At 41.7% G+C, this 14,441-nt stretch overlaps 1 pseudogene; it reads left to right on the top strand.

Moving 5' to 3' along the window:
* Positions 1–12,776: 12,776 nt before the first annotated feature.
* On the top strand, positions 12,777–13,414 carry LOC106993441 (methyltransferase HEMK2 pseudogene; annotated as a pseudogene).
* Positions 13,415–14,441: the final 1,027 nt, after the last annotated feature.

The raw sequence follows: 14,441 nt of genomic DNA, 5'->3' as shown, positions 1-14,441 counted from the left end.
AAATAAAAGCACTATGCAAAGGTTTGAGTGTGCTGGTACCTGTGCTGAATTATTCTCTGCGTGATCATTTCAATCACTGTTATTAGGCCCTGTCATTAAATATCACTGATGTTTCATGACAGCCCCTCAGTTGGATTCCGGGCACAAAGGAAAAGATTGGGGTGAGTTGGTGGCAGTGGGCACACCAAATACAGAGATGTCTGTGCTTGGGAAATGGTGTCATCCTTCACGGCTGTTCACTAATACAAAATCTTCTCATTTATATACAGAAATAATGAGGCAAAGGAGCAGCTTAAGAAAAAAAGAGAGAAAATAAGCAAAAATACTATAGATCACTTAGAAAGCCACAGTAATTTACTTGTCTGCTTTTCTTTTCTGGAAAGATTTTTGTCTGTCCACCTTGTCATACATTACTTAGGAACAGTGGAGTTAAATTGGTTTTCGGTTTGTTCCACCTCTATTAGACCCCTGTGTAAACAAGAAACCACACTGGATTTCCTCATACTCTTAGCTGTATAACAGCCCCAAGAAACCAGGTTTTCAGTTTCCAATTGACCACAATTCTGGGGCTAACAGATCAGCCATGGCAGGGAATTGCAAGCAACTTCCTGGCCCTGCTGCTGAGGGATTCTCCACACTTTCTGCCTCCAGGCTGCCTGCTGGGTTAAGCAGAGCCTGTCCTTGGTGCCCCTGACACGTGCAAAGTAGCCAGAGGGAAGGAAACCTTGGAGGAAATGTGAGTTCCATTCTCACCCTTGTCAGAAAGGAATTTTTCCTCTGGCCTCTGAGAAGGTCTGTGAAAGTAAATTAGGTAGAAAATTACTTTTTGACAAACTTGACTGAAGCTGTGAAAGTCGTTCTGCTTAAGTTTGAAAAGTGATTGGAACTGAAGGGTTTTTTTTTCTTTTTAAAAATGATACTTTCTCTCTTTTCTTTAAAAAAAAAAAGAAACCAGATTGGCCTAGGGTAAAGAATAAGAATTCAGGTAGACTGTGAGCACTTTTCTAGTTTGTTTGATTCTGATGAGGAATTCTTGTCTTCATTTGCATGTCATTACCCAGGCCCTCTTGGATTTTCTAGGCATTCTGCATCAGTATGTAGCATTTTCTATTATTTCTCATTGCAAATGTATCATGTTTATGGATTAAGCAGGCATTCCTGGTAGTATTAGAACAATACAACCATCATATTTAAGCTATCGTATCTATGATTATTTCTGTTATCTACTGTTGGGTAACAAAGCACTCCAACATTTAGTGTCTTGAAACAATAGCAATTCATTATCTTCCTAAATCTTGTGGGTTGGCCAGGCAGTTCTTCAGCCAGATGTGGTGCTGTCTGGGCTCTCTTACAGCTTCATTCAGCTGGCAGATGGACTAAGCTAGAGGGTCCCTGAAGGTCTCTCTCACATGTCTGGGACCTGGTGCTGACTGTCCACTGGGCGCCTCTGTTTTCCTCCATGTAGTCTGCCTCTCCACATAGGTCTCATCCTCCAGGGCCTCTCATCTCCAGAGGGTAGCCTGGACTTCCTTACAGTGCAGATAGATTATTCATGCCTCCCCTTTTTAGACCATATAGGGTAACTTCCTGACATTGTCATGACATCTGTAAACTGCAAACTGTTGTGGTGCTGGTGGGAGTGTAGCAGTGAGGAAGGATGACCAGAGGTCACGCTCATCACCATCTTGGTTTTGGTGGGTTTGGCCTGCTTCTTTACTGCAATCTGTTTTATCAGCAAGGTCTTTATGACCTATATCTTGTGCCACCCTATATCTTGTGCCAACCTCCTGTCTCATCCTGTGACTTAGAATGCCTTAACCATGTGGGAATGCAGCCCAGTAAATCTCAGCCTCTATCCTATTCAAGATGGAATTGCTCTGGTTCACACGCCTCTGACAAAATCTTGTCTAGAATTGTAATCACCATGTGTCAAGGGAGGGACTTGGTGGGAGGTGATTAGATCGTGGGGGTGGATATCCCCCTTGCTGTTCTTGTGACAGTGAGTGAGATCTGGTTGTTTGATAAGTGTCTGGCACTTCCCTGTTCTCTCTCTCTCTTTCCTGTGCCATATAAGACGTGCCTTGCACCCCTTTCACCTTCTGCCATGATTGTAAGTTTACTGAGGCCTCCCCAGACATGCAGAACTGTGAGTCAATTAAACCTCTTTCCTTTCTAAATTACCCTCTCAGGCATTTCTTTATAGCAGTGTGAAAACGGACTAATACACAGCCCTTTTTGGAGACATCCACCACAATGGTAAACTGCATTTGAACTGATGCTTAAAAGTTTGTTCCAGGAAATTGAGGATTGCCAGTATTATTGAATGAATCTGGATAAACTGATGGTAATTGATAGTGATAACAAGTATAGTTACTCTTCATTAAGTGCTCCCTTAATGTGTGTTAGGTGTAATGTTAGGTGCATCATTTCTATCTTCTAGAAAACAGCATGGAAAGATGGTATTGTTATACCCATTTTACATATTAGGGATCTGAGGCTTAGAGACCCAGTAGTGCAGGGGTTCCCTGCAGCAAGTTGTGAAAGGCGCAGAATGGGGCATCCTACCTCCAATTTCCTCAAGTATCCAGCCCTCCAGAGTGTCCCAGCTCAGCTCTTCCCTGACCTGGGCCACATCAGTCAAGACTCACTGCTTCCTTTCCCTATCTGAAGGTCTCGTATGTTCAGACTCTTTCTAAGCCTGCTTTCTGCTCACCAACAAAAGGTACTAACAGGTTTTTAGTTAAACTTCTTCTGTCAAATATGTGGCTCCTTTAAGTTGACAGCCTTGACTCACCTGGTTAAAATTTTTCCTTAAGAAGGTACTTAGCCAAGAACAGGCAGGAGAGAATTTTGAAGAATTTAGAAGAGTACAAAGAGCTCACGATTAGCCTCCACTATTTGGAAGAATGGCTATGCCAGCAGGGTGGGTTATGAATAAATGCAGAAGGAATGGACCCTTTGAAGAATGGTTCTGGACAACCAGCCATACATATGAAAAAGCACAAAATTAGATTCCTACTTCATTCCTACTTCAACACAAAAATAAATTCCAGGTGAATTAAAGGCCTAAACATAAATAAGCAAAGAGGATATGATATTATTTCCAGGACCTTAAGTGTAGACAAGTATTTCTTAAAGTAGACACCAAAGCTCAAACCATATTGAATAAACTGATTAATTCAAATGATATTAAAGCTTAAAACTTCTGTGAAGTTGAAGATGTGAATACCCTACAGCCCAGTACTTGTATGGTTATTGGTTATAGATAGATCTAGAGAAACTCTCATACATAGGCATGAGGAGGAGTGCAAAAGTTTGTTCACTGAAGCATTGGTTATAATATTAAAAAAATTAGAAACAGTCTAATTGTTCTACAGTAGGAGAATGGAAAAATGAACTGTGGTTTATTCATATAATGTAATAACATTTAGCAGTTAAAATGAATACACTAGATTTATATGTAGCAACAGGGATAAATCTCAAAGTCATGCTGAGTAATAAAAGCAAGTGCAGAGTGGATATACAGAATGATGCTTTAACAAAAATTTTAAAATGCAGGAAATGACATTAAATATTTTTAATATGGCTACCTGCATATGCAGAAATGTATCAAAAGCAAAGGAGGATAAACACCATCTTCAAAACAATGGGAACGGGGGAGGTAACTGACATCATAAAGGGAGGACTTCATTGTCTCTTATGCTTTGTTTTTTAAAAGGATTTAGATTAAATGTGGCAAAATATTATCCTATGTTAAATCTGAGTAGGAATAACAAGTGCTTTTATTACATTGCTTACTATATTTTTCTTATGTTTTAAACACTTTATGTTTTTAGAGCCCCTAAAGAATGATATCAAGTCTGTGAGGTCCAGGTCAATATGAAAGATAAAATTTGGAGAATGTAGATTGTCTTTGAGGTTGCAGCTTGTGAAGTGCCTGGTGGCCCATCAGCCTGCCATCTCAGGACCACTTCCTTTGAGCCCAGCCCTGGTCCAGCTGATAATGCTCCAGCCTCTCTCCTGCTTCCCCCGACCTGTCTTTGGGGTACTTTCTGCAAGCAGAAAACAGGTTGAACCCTCACTTGTCTCTACTTACTGTTCCCAGCTACCCAAGCTCATTCCTATTTTCCTTTTCATGCTTAAAAATTCAAAAATCAGAGATGAATAATGAGGATGCTGTTGAAGAAGGAGAGGAAGTCCAAAAGGCCTCACTTCTTAGAAAAGCTTTATGTTTTTCAAGGCTGTGTCATCTACATTATTTCAGTGGCATTGCACATCAACCTTGTAGACAGAGCAAGTATTTTTATTTTCATATAACTGATGAAGAAACTGAGTTATTGCAGAGCTAAAAAACATTAAAATAATTAGTGAGATGGCCGAAATAAGAAGCCGGTCTGAAGTCCCATTATATAGGCTCTTCACAGTGTAATGAATTGAGTGTGGTGTGTGAGTAATATGGTGAGCACAGGTCTCCAAGGGGGCATTTGGTTGAATTGTGTCCCTACAAATAACATGTTTAAGTCCTAACCTCAGTACTGTGAATGTGACCCTATTTGGAAATAGGGTCTTTGCAGATGTAATCAAGTTAAGATGAGGTTGTACTGGGTTAGGGAGGGTCCTAAATCAAATGACTGGTGTCCTTTTAAGGGAAACACACACACACACACACACACATACACACACACACACACAGAGAGAGAGAGAGGAAGAGGAAAGAAGGGCATATGAAGACTGACGCAGAGATTGGAGTAATGTAGCTATAGCCAAGGAACACCAAGAATTGCTGGGATCTGCTAGAAGCCAGGAGAGCAGCTGGGAGATGATTTCTCTTTCAGAGCCTCCAGAAGGAACTAACCCCATGGCCACCTTGATTTAGGACTTCTGGCCTCTTGGACTGTGAGATAATAAATTTACATTGTTTTAAGGCACTGAATTTGTGGCAATTTGTTATGGCAGCTTTAGGAAGCTAATACAGTCACCCAGGCTTGTGGTGATCTCAGACAATGTAATGCCTCAGCTGAGAACTGAAGGGCTAGTATAGGGATGGTTTGGGGAATGCGCTCAGCCACAAAATATGGAAAACCCATCCAAAGCAGCTTAGACAAATAGGGTTTGTTTCTTTCCCATAAAAAAGCGTCCAGAGATAAGCAGTGTAGGGCCCTTGCTTCATGCCACAGAGGACCGGGCCCTTCCTGTATTTCCTCTTTGCTATCTCTAGGTTGTTGATGTCTTTTTTTTTTTCTTTGAGACAGGGTCTCACTCTTGCCCAGGCTAGAAGCACAGTGGTAAGATCATGGCTCACTGCAGCCTTGAACTTCTGGGTTCAAGCAATCTTCCTGCCTCAGCCTCCCAGGTAATTGGCACTACAGGTGTACACCACCGTACCCAGCTAATTTTTAAATTTTTTATAGAGAGGGGTTTTCACTGTGTTGCTCAGGCTGGTCTCAAACTCCTGGGCTAACGTGATCCTCCTGCCTCGGCCTCCCAAAGTGCTGGGATTACAGACAGGCATAGGCCTAGTGCTTGGCTGTTTGTTGGGGTCTTTGTCCTCATGCTTGTTGCCTCATGATCGAAACATGGCTATGGAACCACCCAGCCATGCATCTGCATTCCAGGCGGAAAGAAGAAGAAAGAAAATGAGAGTCTTTTTCAGACATCTCTAGCAGACTTCTGCTTGCATTCAATGGCAGAACTGGCTTACATTTCATATGGCTGCCCCAGCTGCAAGGCAGGGAAACAGGAATTTGTATTTTTAGCTTTCCAGCCTCTATAATAGAGGAATACAGCAAGGAGTTGATCACTGGTGTTGAGTAAGCCATTTTGCAATAATTGTCCTAGGTGCTGTATCAATAAATTTTAGGTCTGGCAGCATATAACAAGAAACCCCAAATAATAATAGTTCAAACACATGAGTCTGGCTGTAGGCAATCTAGGGCTGGTATGGAGGCTGCACAATCATCAAGAAAGCATATTTCTTCTACCTTTCTTTTCCTTCATCCTCAGCATTAGCTTCCATCCTCATCATGGACTCATAATCCAAAATGACTGCTGAAGTTCCAGTTACCACTGTTTCATCCCAGAAAGCAGAGTGGATGAATAGGGAACATAAGATTACGTATAGTCATCAATTGTCCTTTTGAGGAGTCTTCCAGTCAGTATCTTCCATTATATTTCGTTGACCAGTATTAAAGAAAAGATGAGAAATGCTGATTTTACTTGAATAAAAACAGGCTGTCTCTGTAAGGAAGAAGAAAATAGATATTAGGAAAGCAGTTAGGAACTTCTCCCTCATAGGGCACATACGTTTCATGTCAAGTGGGAATCTGGCCTTGTTTGTAGTGATTCCTAGGGCTCTGTGTTAGAAAGGATTCTGAGGCAGTGATCCAGGCTCAGTGGGTAGGGTTCAGTGATTGATTTGGATCTTGATCCTGGTTATGAGCGTGGAGGTAACTTTGTACATACATATGTCTTGAATTTGCATTTCCTGGATATGGCTATGTTAGCCAGTGAATGTGGAGGTTAAAAAAAATAAAAGGAACACAAGATCCTGACAATCCTTCCTTACTCACCTTGTAGCTCCTGTGCATAAGCACAATGCCAGACATCTTACTGGTCACTGTGGAACAAGTGGTTGTTGATGGATTTCTCTTCCTTTGGAAAGGGTAGGGGAAGCTCATTTGCTGGTGATGGGGGTGACTGTGGGAAGATGTATTGATTTGCTAGGACTACTGTAACAAAGTCCCGCAGAGTGAGTGGATGAATAGAAATGTATTTTCTCATGGTTCTGGAGACTAGAAGTCTCAGATATATCAAGGTGTCAGCAGGGTTGGTTTCTTGTGAGGGTCATGAGAGAAGAATTTGTTCCCGGCCTTTCCCGTTCACTTATAGATGGCCATCTTTTCCCTGTGCCTTCACATCATCTTCCTTCTGTCCAGGTCTGTTTCCAAATCTTCTTCTTCTTTTTCATTTTTTTGAGACAGGGTCTTACTCTATCTCATAAAAGGTTGGAGTGCAGTGGCACAATCATGGCTTACTGTAGCCTTGACCTCCCCAGGCCCAGGTAATGTTCCCACCTCAGCCTCCTGAGTAGCTGGGACTACAGGCATATACCACCACACCTGGCTAATTTTTGTACTTTTTTTTTTTTGTAGATACAGAGTCTTGCTATGTTGCCTGGGGTGGCCTCAAACTCCTAGGCTCAAGGAATCCACCTGCCTCAGCCTCCCAAAGTGTTGGGATTACAGGTCTGAGCCACTGTGCTTGGTCTCCGAATCTTCTTCTTATAAGGACACCAGTCATACTGGATCAGGAGCCACCACAATGACTTCATTTTAATTTAGTTACTTCCGCAAAGACTGTATCTTTTTTTTTTTTTTTTGGTGGAGTCTTTCTTGCTTTGTCACCCAGGCTGGAGTGCAGTGGTGCGATCTCAGCTCACTGTAACCTCTGCCTCCCGGGCTCAAGCAATTCTCCTGCCCCAGCCTCCCGAGTAGCTGGGATTACAGGCTTCTGCCACCATGCCCGGCTAATTTTTTGTATTTTTTTTAGTAGAGACAGGGTTTCTCCATGTTGGCCACACTGGCCTCAAACTCTTGACCTCAAGTGATCCGCCTGCCTCAGCCTCCTAAAGTGCTGGGATTACAGACAGGCATGAGCCATAGCACCCAGCTACAAAGACTTTATCTCTAAACACAATCACATTCTGAGGCACTGGGAGTTAGAGCTTCAACATATGAATTCAGAGGAGGGACAGACAAGAGTCAGCCCGTAAGAAAAGATGTTGTTTTCCTTTCTGTCCAAACAAAAATGCATTCCTCAGATGGAAAGAGAAGCTTGAGCTATTCAATGACTATCCCCAAAGAAGTCTCCTTTATACTAAAAAAACTGATTTGAAGACGAGAAAAATTCAGTCTCATCTGTCAGGTGATGTTGGGTGGCAGGAAACACTGTCAGCTTCTTAAGTTCATGCAGCATTATGGGTGGTAGCAGAGTTGTGCTATGGGGACCAGGACTGGGAGTTTTGTCAGGTGAAAAAGGACTGGAGCGGTAAGCCCAGAGGGCAGAGAGCAGGTCCTGGGAAGTGAGCTATCGCCAAGAGGAGTGGCCAGGCACCCCAGGCTGAAATAGGGAAAGTTTGGAGGTTGTGAGGCTAGGCTGTGAGTGTTTGAGGGTGTGGGCTCTAGAATCAGACAGATCTGGGTTTGAACTCTGACTCCACTTCCTGCTGCTTACATTGACTGGTCAAATCACGTGATTTCTCTTAGCTTCCATTTTTTATCTCTAAAATGGGGGCAACCTTCTACAGGTGTGGGGAGGAAGACAATGTATAAAAAGTATTATCATAGTAACCTTTGGTGCATAGTAACTGTTCACTAAGTGGTGAGAGGTCAGATGCCTGGAGTGAGGAGCAGAGAGAATACCCTAGACCAAAGTCTGGGCAGCCAAGGCTAGGATCCAGTCCAGGGGTGTGGCTAAGGTCCAAACGAGTCACATGGAATTTGAAATTACAAGAAAGTTTTGAGGGTCCACAACTATCTAAGGTCTTGCTGTCCCAAGCCAGAAGTGGTTTAGATTAGGTTCCTTGAGGGCAGGAATAGTGTCTGGGTCTTTTGGGATGTGTGTGTGTGTGTGTGTGTGTGTGTGTGTGTGTGTGTGTGTGTGTGTGAATTGCCATTAACTCCTAGTGCCTGGTCCTGGCCTGACACTCATTTAGTCAACAAATAGCCCCCTTTACATACGTTATTTAATTTAATCGCCATATGCTATAGATCAGGTATTATAATCCCCATTTTTAATATGAGAAAACTAGGGGTTAGAATGGTTTAGTAATCTGCCTAAGGTAATGCAACAAGTTAGGGTCAGAGGCATGATTCAAACTCTGTTCTATCTAACATCTAAGACTATGCCCTTTGCACTGCAAACTAGGGATGTTTACCTCAAGTGACCATGCTGTGTGTGCACAGAGAATGCAGTAGATACCGGCTGGGGGTGGAAGGGGGGTGACAGAACACTTTCCTTAGTGGTGGAGGTTATCCCCTCACTTTTCTTAGTAAATGTGCTATCCGTCTGCTATGGTCTGAATGTTCATGTTCCTCCAAAATTCATGTTGAAATCTAATCCCCATTGTGATGACATTAACAGTAGGGCCTTTAGACTTTGCCCTCATGAATGAGATTAGTGCTCTTATAAAAGAGGCTTGAGGGAACCATTTGCCCCTTTCACCATGTGCAGTCACAGTGAGAAAGTGCCATTTTTTTAAAGGAGAATGTGAGCCTTCACCAGGCACCAAATCTGCTGGTGCCTTGATCTTGGAATTCCCAGCCTCCAGAGCTGTAAAGAATACATTTCTGTTGTTTATAAATTACCTGGTGTAAGGTATTTTGTTCTAGCAGCCCAAATGAACTATTATTAAATTTACTAATTTATTAACAAACAGCCCTTGCCCTACTAATCATAGGGGTATTATAGGTGCATTACTCAGGCTAGGTCAGTTATATTATATTATTAATAATATATCATTTCCCTGTCCTTAGGGATTATCTATGTATAATCATGTAGTTCAAGTAAGCCAAGAGCCCTTCCCTGGAATTTTCAACTACACCTGGAAGACAGAAGTTCTCTTTCCTTTAGGATCATTAAGCTAGGAGGCTGCAAGCCCAGAGTGGTCTGTGCCATGTACCTTGCTATGTGAAGAAATTCTACTTGTAACAAAGTGAATGAAGCCAGAATGCAGAAAAGACCAGAGACAAGTTGGACAGACAAAGTCCCCAAAGCATTTGAGTCCCTAGATATACATATCCCGAAGACTAGCTCCATCCTTTCTCTTTCCATGGCTATATAAGTCACGGGGAGGAAGATAATGTATATAAAGTATACAAAGTACACATAATATATACTTTATGCAAAGTATATATTATACTTTGGTATACAAAGGTAATACATTACCTAGTTTACCATGGCAGAGCTGGATATCTGTCATTCTCAAGCAAAGAATCTAGATAGTTTCCCAATAGATGGAATATATATATGAAAACACTTTCAGTAAAATTTTTATATGACTAGTAGGATAACTAATCACTAAGTGGTGAGAGGTCAGATGCCTGGAGTGAGGAACAGAGAGAATACCCTAGACTAAAGTCTGGATATTGATCCAAACTTGATCCAAAACTTGATTTCTAGGTTTATTTCTTGAGGATGTTTTTCAATCTATGGTTTCCCCTTTTTAAAGAGGTTTTTCAGAGTAGTAGGTAGCCTATAGCTATAGGCTGGTGATTCCCAAAGACATCAGACTTCTCACTGAGAAAATACTTTAGGACCAGAAAACAGTATAGTATCAGTATTAATTCATATAGGGAAGATTATTTTGTAAGTGCCATTTAAGTATTTCTTTTTAAAGCAATCTTATAGCTTTGAACCTTTTTTTCTATACAGATGTGGAGTACCTTTGATGGGTTTCTAACAATGTCAAATTCATGACTTCTACTTTTAAGTCTGTGATATTTAAGATACTTAAAAAGCATTTACATTTGAATCCAGTTATTAGACATGATGGCCAAATTATATTTTAGATGAAACATTCCCTAAATTAGCTGCTCCCAACTATATTTATGAGAAAACTTTATATTGTGACAATATATGCAAATTCTATTCCTGGTAAGGTGATGACATTGCTAATAGCAGAGAACAGTGGCGTGACAAGTCTATTTTCTGACAGGAAATATGAAGAAACACTTGCAGTTGAGGTTTTGTTTGCCCTTAAAGTTAATAAATTGCATGATCTAATAATAATTAATTGTGCCTTCCCTCCATCATAAAGCTCTTAAAGCATTTCTCAATCAATTAGCAGCTCAGGGACATTATTATTACTGGACATTTTGCAAAATGAATGTGTTCAGAGTGAATACAGAGTAGACTTTACTGCAGAGCAGCTCAGGGTGGGCCTATGTCACAAGCTGAGCAAGCAGGCTTTGAAGCTTATAAGGAAAGCTTTCAATGTTTCACTAGCTTACTGGCAAGGTTTCTTGGTCCCTTGCTTTTATTTTTCACATATTGCTCTTCTCATTACTTATGCATTGCCCATTAAATCCAGCGCTGCAGCTGAGGTCTGGTTTTTCTACATTTCCAAGTTGCATTGCTGGATTGCTGTCTTTGATAAGATAAGCTAAATACATATGCCCAACTAGTGCAAAGTCCAATACTGCATAATTATCCAGTATATTTGGTTGGCACAGGCTAGCAAAGCCAGGTGATTTAGGTCAGAATGTATTTTAGATTAAGGTCATGCTGGAAACCCACAAAGACTTATGGGCCAGATTGAAACATTCAAATGCCACCAACTTCTGTTCTGGCCCACTAAGAGGTTGTTGAAGCCTTACATGATTAACTATTTGCTCATAGCAATGGGTGACTAAAAAGGTGGTAAAATGATGTGGTGCAGTTTCCCCGGCACCTTTACGTGTAGACTCTGCCTGTGACTTCTTTGGTTTACATGGTATTTAATTTACATGGTATGTTGAATCAAACACAGGTCTTTTTGTGAATCCTCCAAAAGGGAGTTTTGAGGTTGCTTGAAAGGCCTTCCATCACTTACTCGATTATCTGGAGGCTCTCAACCTGACTGGTATTGTGTTTTATATTTGGTAGTTTAAATAAAGGAAGGCCCCAGGAGCCTGGAATGCCCTATGATGCCAAACTGAGTTATACTCCTCGGCTCTCTTCTCTTAGCCTCTACCTTCAGGTGACAGAAAGGCCATGCCTTAGCAATCAGGAACAGTATGATAGGCTGAATCATGTGCCCCCTCCCCAAAGATGTCCATGTCCTAATGCTTGGAGCCGTTGCATGGCACCTTACCTGGCACAAAAGTACTTTGCAGATGAAATTAAGTTACAGGTCTTGAGATGGGGAGATTATCCTAGATTATCCAACTGGGCACTAACTGCAGTCACCTGTATCCTTTTAAGAGGGAAGCAGAGGGAGATGTGACACTGACAAAAAAGAAGGTGAGGTGGCCACAGAGCCAGAGACTAGAGTCATGCAGCCACAAGTCAAGGAATGCCCAGCAGCCACCAGGGCTGGAGCGGCAAGGAATAGGTTCTCCCCTGGAGCCTCTGGAGGGAGCGTGGCCCTGCCAACACCTTGATCTGCAACTTCTTTCCAGCCTTCAGAACTGTGAGAGAGGAAGTTCTGTTGTTCTAAGCCATCAACTTGCTGTAATTTGGTATAGTAGCCATAGGAAACCCATGCAAACAATGAAGTATAAGTGGGGAGAGAGGAAGATCCTTGGTCATGCCAGGACCTGCCTCAAGTTAGGAAGTGTAGAGAATATACTGTGGTCCAGGACTGGCCTCCAAAAGAGCCTCAGACTGACTGAGTCCAACACAAAAAATATTTTAGTGGGAAAAAAAAAAAAAAAGAATGTGAGCCTGAGACTGATGGTAGGAGTTTGGGGACTTCACAAACCTTGGGTTATACCCCAAACTACAGACTGTCCATTCACTCAAATCTGGGGTTGTAGGTGTATAAATTGCTAAATGCTAATGGTCTGTGGAGGGGTGTATTTATCTGGCTTTCCTTTATCTCAGCTTTGCTTTTATCTGACAGAATTTCACTGTCAGAGTTATTTTATCTATTTCCCCTACTCTGTTTTTGGTGGGAGACTTTTTTACAGCATGGTTCTTGAAATTGCATAACTGAATACTGAAAATCTTCACAAAACCCAGCATCTTGCTAGGCCTTTTGGGCAAAAAGAAAAGCCTGGCATCAGCAGTGAAGGAAGATGGCAGCCCAGAGCTTCCCCACGCAATTGCACGGGCACGTGGATGGCGGTGCCTTCAGCAACGTGTATGAGCCCGTGGAGGACGCGTTTCTGCTTCTGGACGCTATCCAGGTAGCAGCTGCTGAGCTGGCGGGAGTGGAAATATGCCTGGAAGTAGGGGTCTGGTGTAGTATCTGCATTCCTAGCCTCTATGATAGGTCCTCAGGCTTTGTACATGTGCACTGATATCAACCCTGAGGCAGCAGCTTGTATGCTAGAGACAGCAAGCTGTAACAAAGTCCACATTCAACCAGTTATTACAGATTTGGTCAAAGTCTTGCTAGAGATTGAAGGAAAAAGTTGATCTTCTGGTGTTTAATCCCCCCTATGTTGTGACTCCACCTGAAGAGGTAGGAAGTCACGGAATAGAGACAGCTTGGGTTGGTGGCAGAAATGGTCGGGAAGTAACGTGCAGGTTTTTCTCCCTGGTTCCAGCTCTCCTTTCACCAAAAGCATTATTCTATTTAGTTACCATTAAAGAAGACAACCCAGAAGAAATTTTGAAAATAGTGAAGACAAAAGGTCTGCAAGGAACCACTGCACTTCCCAGACAAGCAGGCCAAGAACCTCTTTCAGTCCTCAAGTTCACCAAGTTCTAGCATACAATGTGTGCCCAGAGCTACTGGAAACTGAATGCATTTAGAATATCTTGAAACTGAAGTCATTCATTAGGTAAAAAGGAATTTTATCAGAAATTTGTCACTGAAAAAAAGGTAGAAAGGTAGAACATTCCCTTTCACTCAGGCCTGTGTAATTATTTGCACAAGTACAAGTAAATATGTATATTATATTTATAATTTGCATTTTAAATATAAAAGTTATGTATGAAATATTTATTTCAGCATTATTTAGTAAGGTGACAGAATTGATCTGGCAAATGTCTTTTTTTTTTTCATACCAGTCCATAAAGGCAGTTTGCTTTCAGATGGCAGGGCCAGCAATACACCTTCATTGTACGGTGTATATAAACTCTCCAACTCTATGTCATGATTTAGTTCATGGGGATATTGATTGCCTTTCCCTTCCACAAAATATTACACTGATTCGTTATATTGATGACATTATGTTGATTTGACATAGTGAGCAAGAAGTAGAAACTACACTAGACTTAGTGGAAAGACATTTGCATCAGAGGGAAGGAAATAAATATGACTACAATTCAAGGACCTTCTACCTTAGTGAAATTGATAGGGATCCAGTGACATGGGGCATGTTGGAATATTTCTTCTAAGGTGAACAATAAGTAGTTGCATCTTACTGCACTTATAGCCAAGAAAGAGGCACAATACTTAGTGGGCCTGTTTGGGTTTTGGAGGCAACATTTTCCAATTTCATTATGATACTCCAGCCCATTTATCCATTGACTCAAAAAGCTGCTAGTTTTGAGTAGGGCCCAGAACAAGAAAAGTCTCTGCAACAAGTCCAGGCTGCTGTGCAAGCTACTCTGTCACTTGGGTCATATGATCCAGCAGATCCAGTGGTGGTTAAGTGGCAGTGGCAGATAGGGATGCTGTTTAAAGCTTCTGGGAGGTCCCTATAGGTGAATCTTGGTTTAGGATTTTAGAGCAAAGCCCTGCCATTACCAACAAATAACTAATCTCTTTTTGAGAAACAGCTCTTGGCCTG

Source organism: Macaca mulatta, chromosome 14 (assembly GCF_049350105.2).
Source record: "Macaca mulatta isolate MMU2019108-1 chromosome 14, T2T-MMU8v2.0, whole genome shotgun sequence".
Lineage (NCBI taxonomy): Eukaryota > Metazoa > Chordata > Mammalia > Primates > Cercopithecidae > Macaca > Macaca mulatta.
The sequence above is the reverse complement of the archived record's forward strand: the minus strand, read 5'-3'. Positions and strand labels throughout refer to the sequence as shown.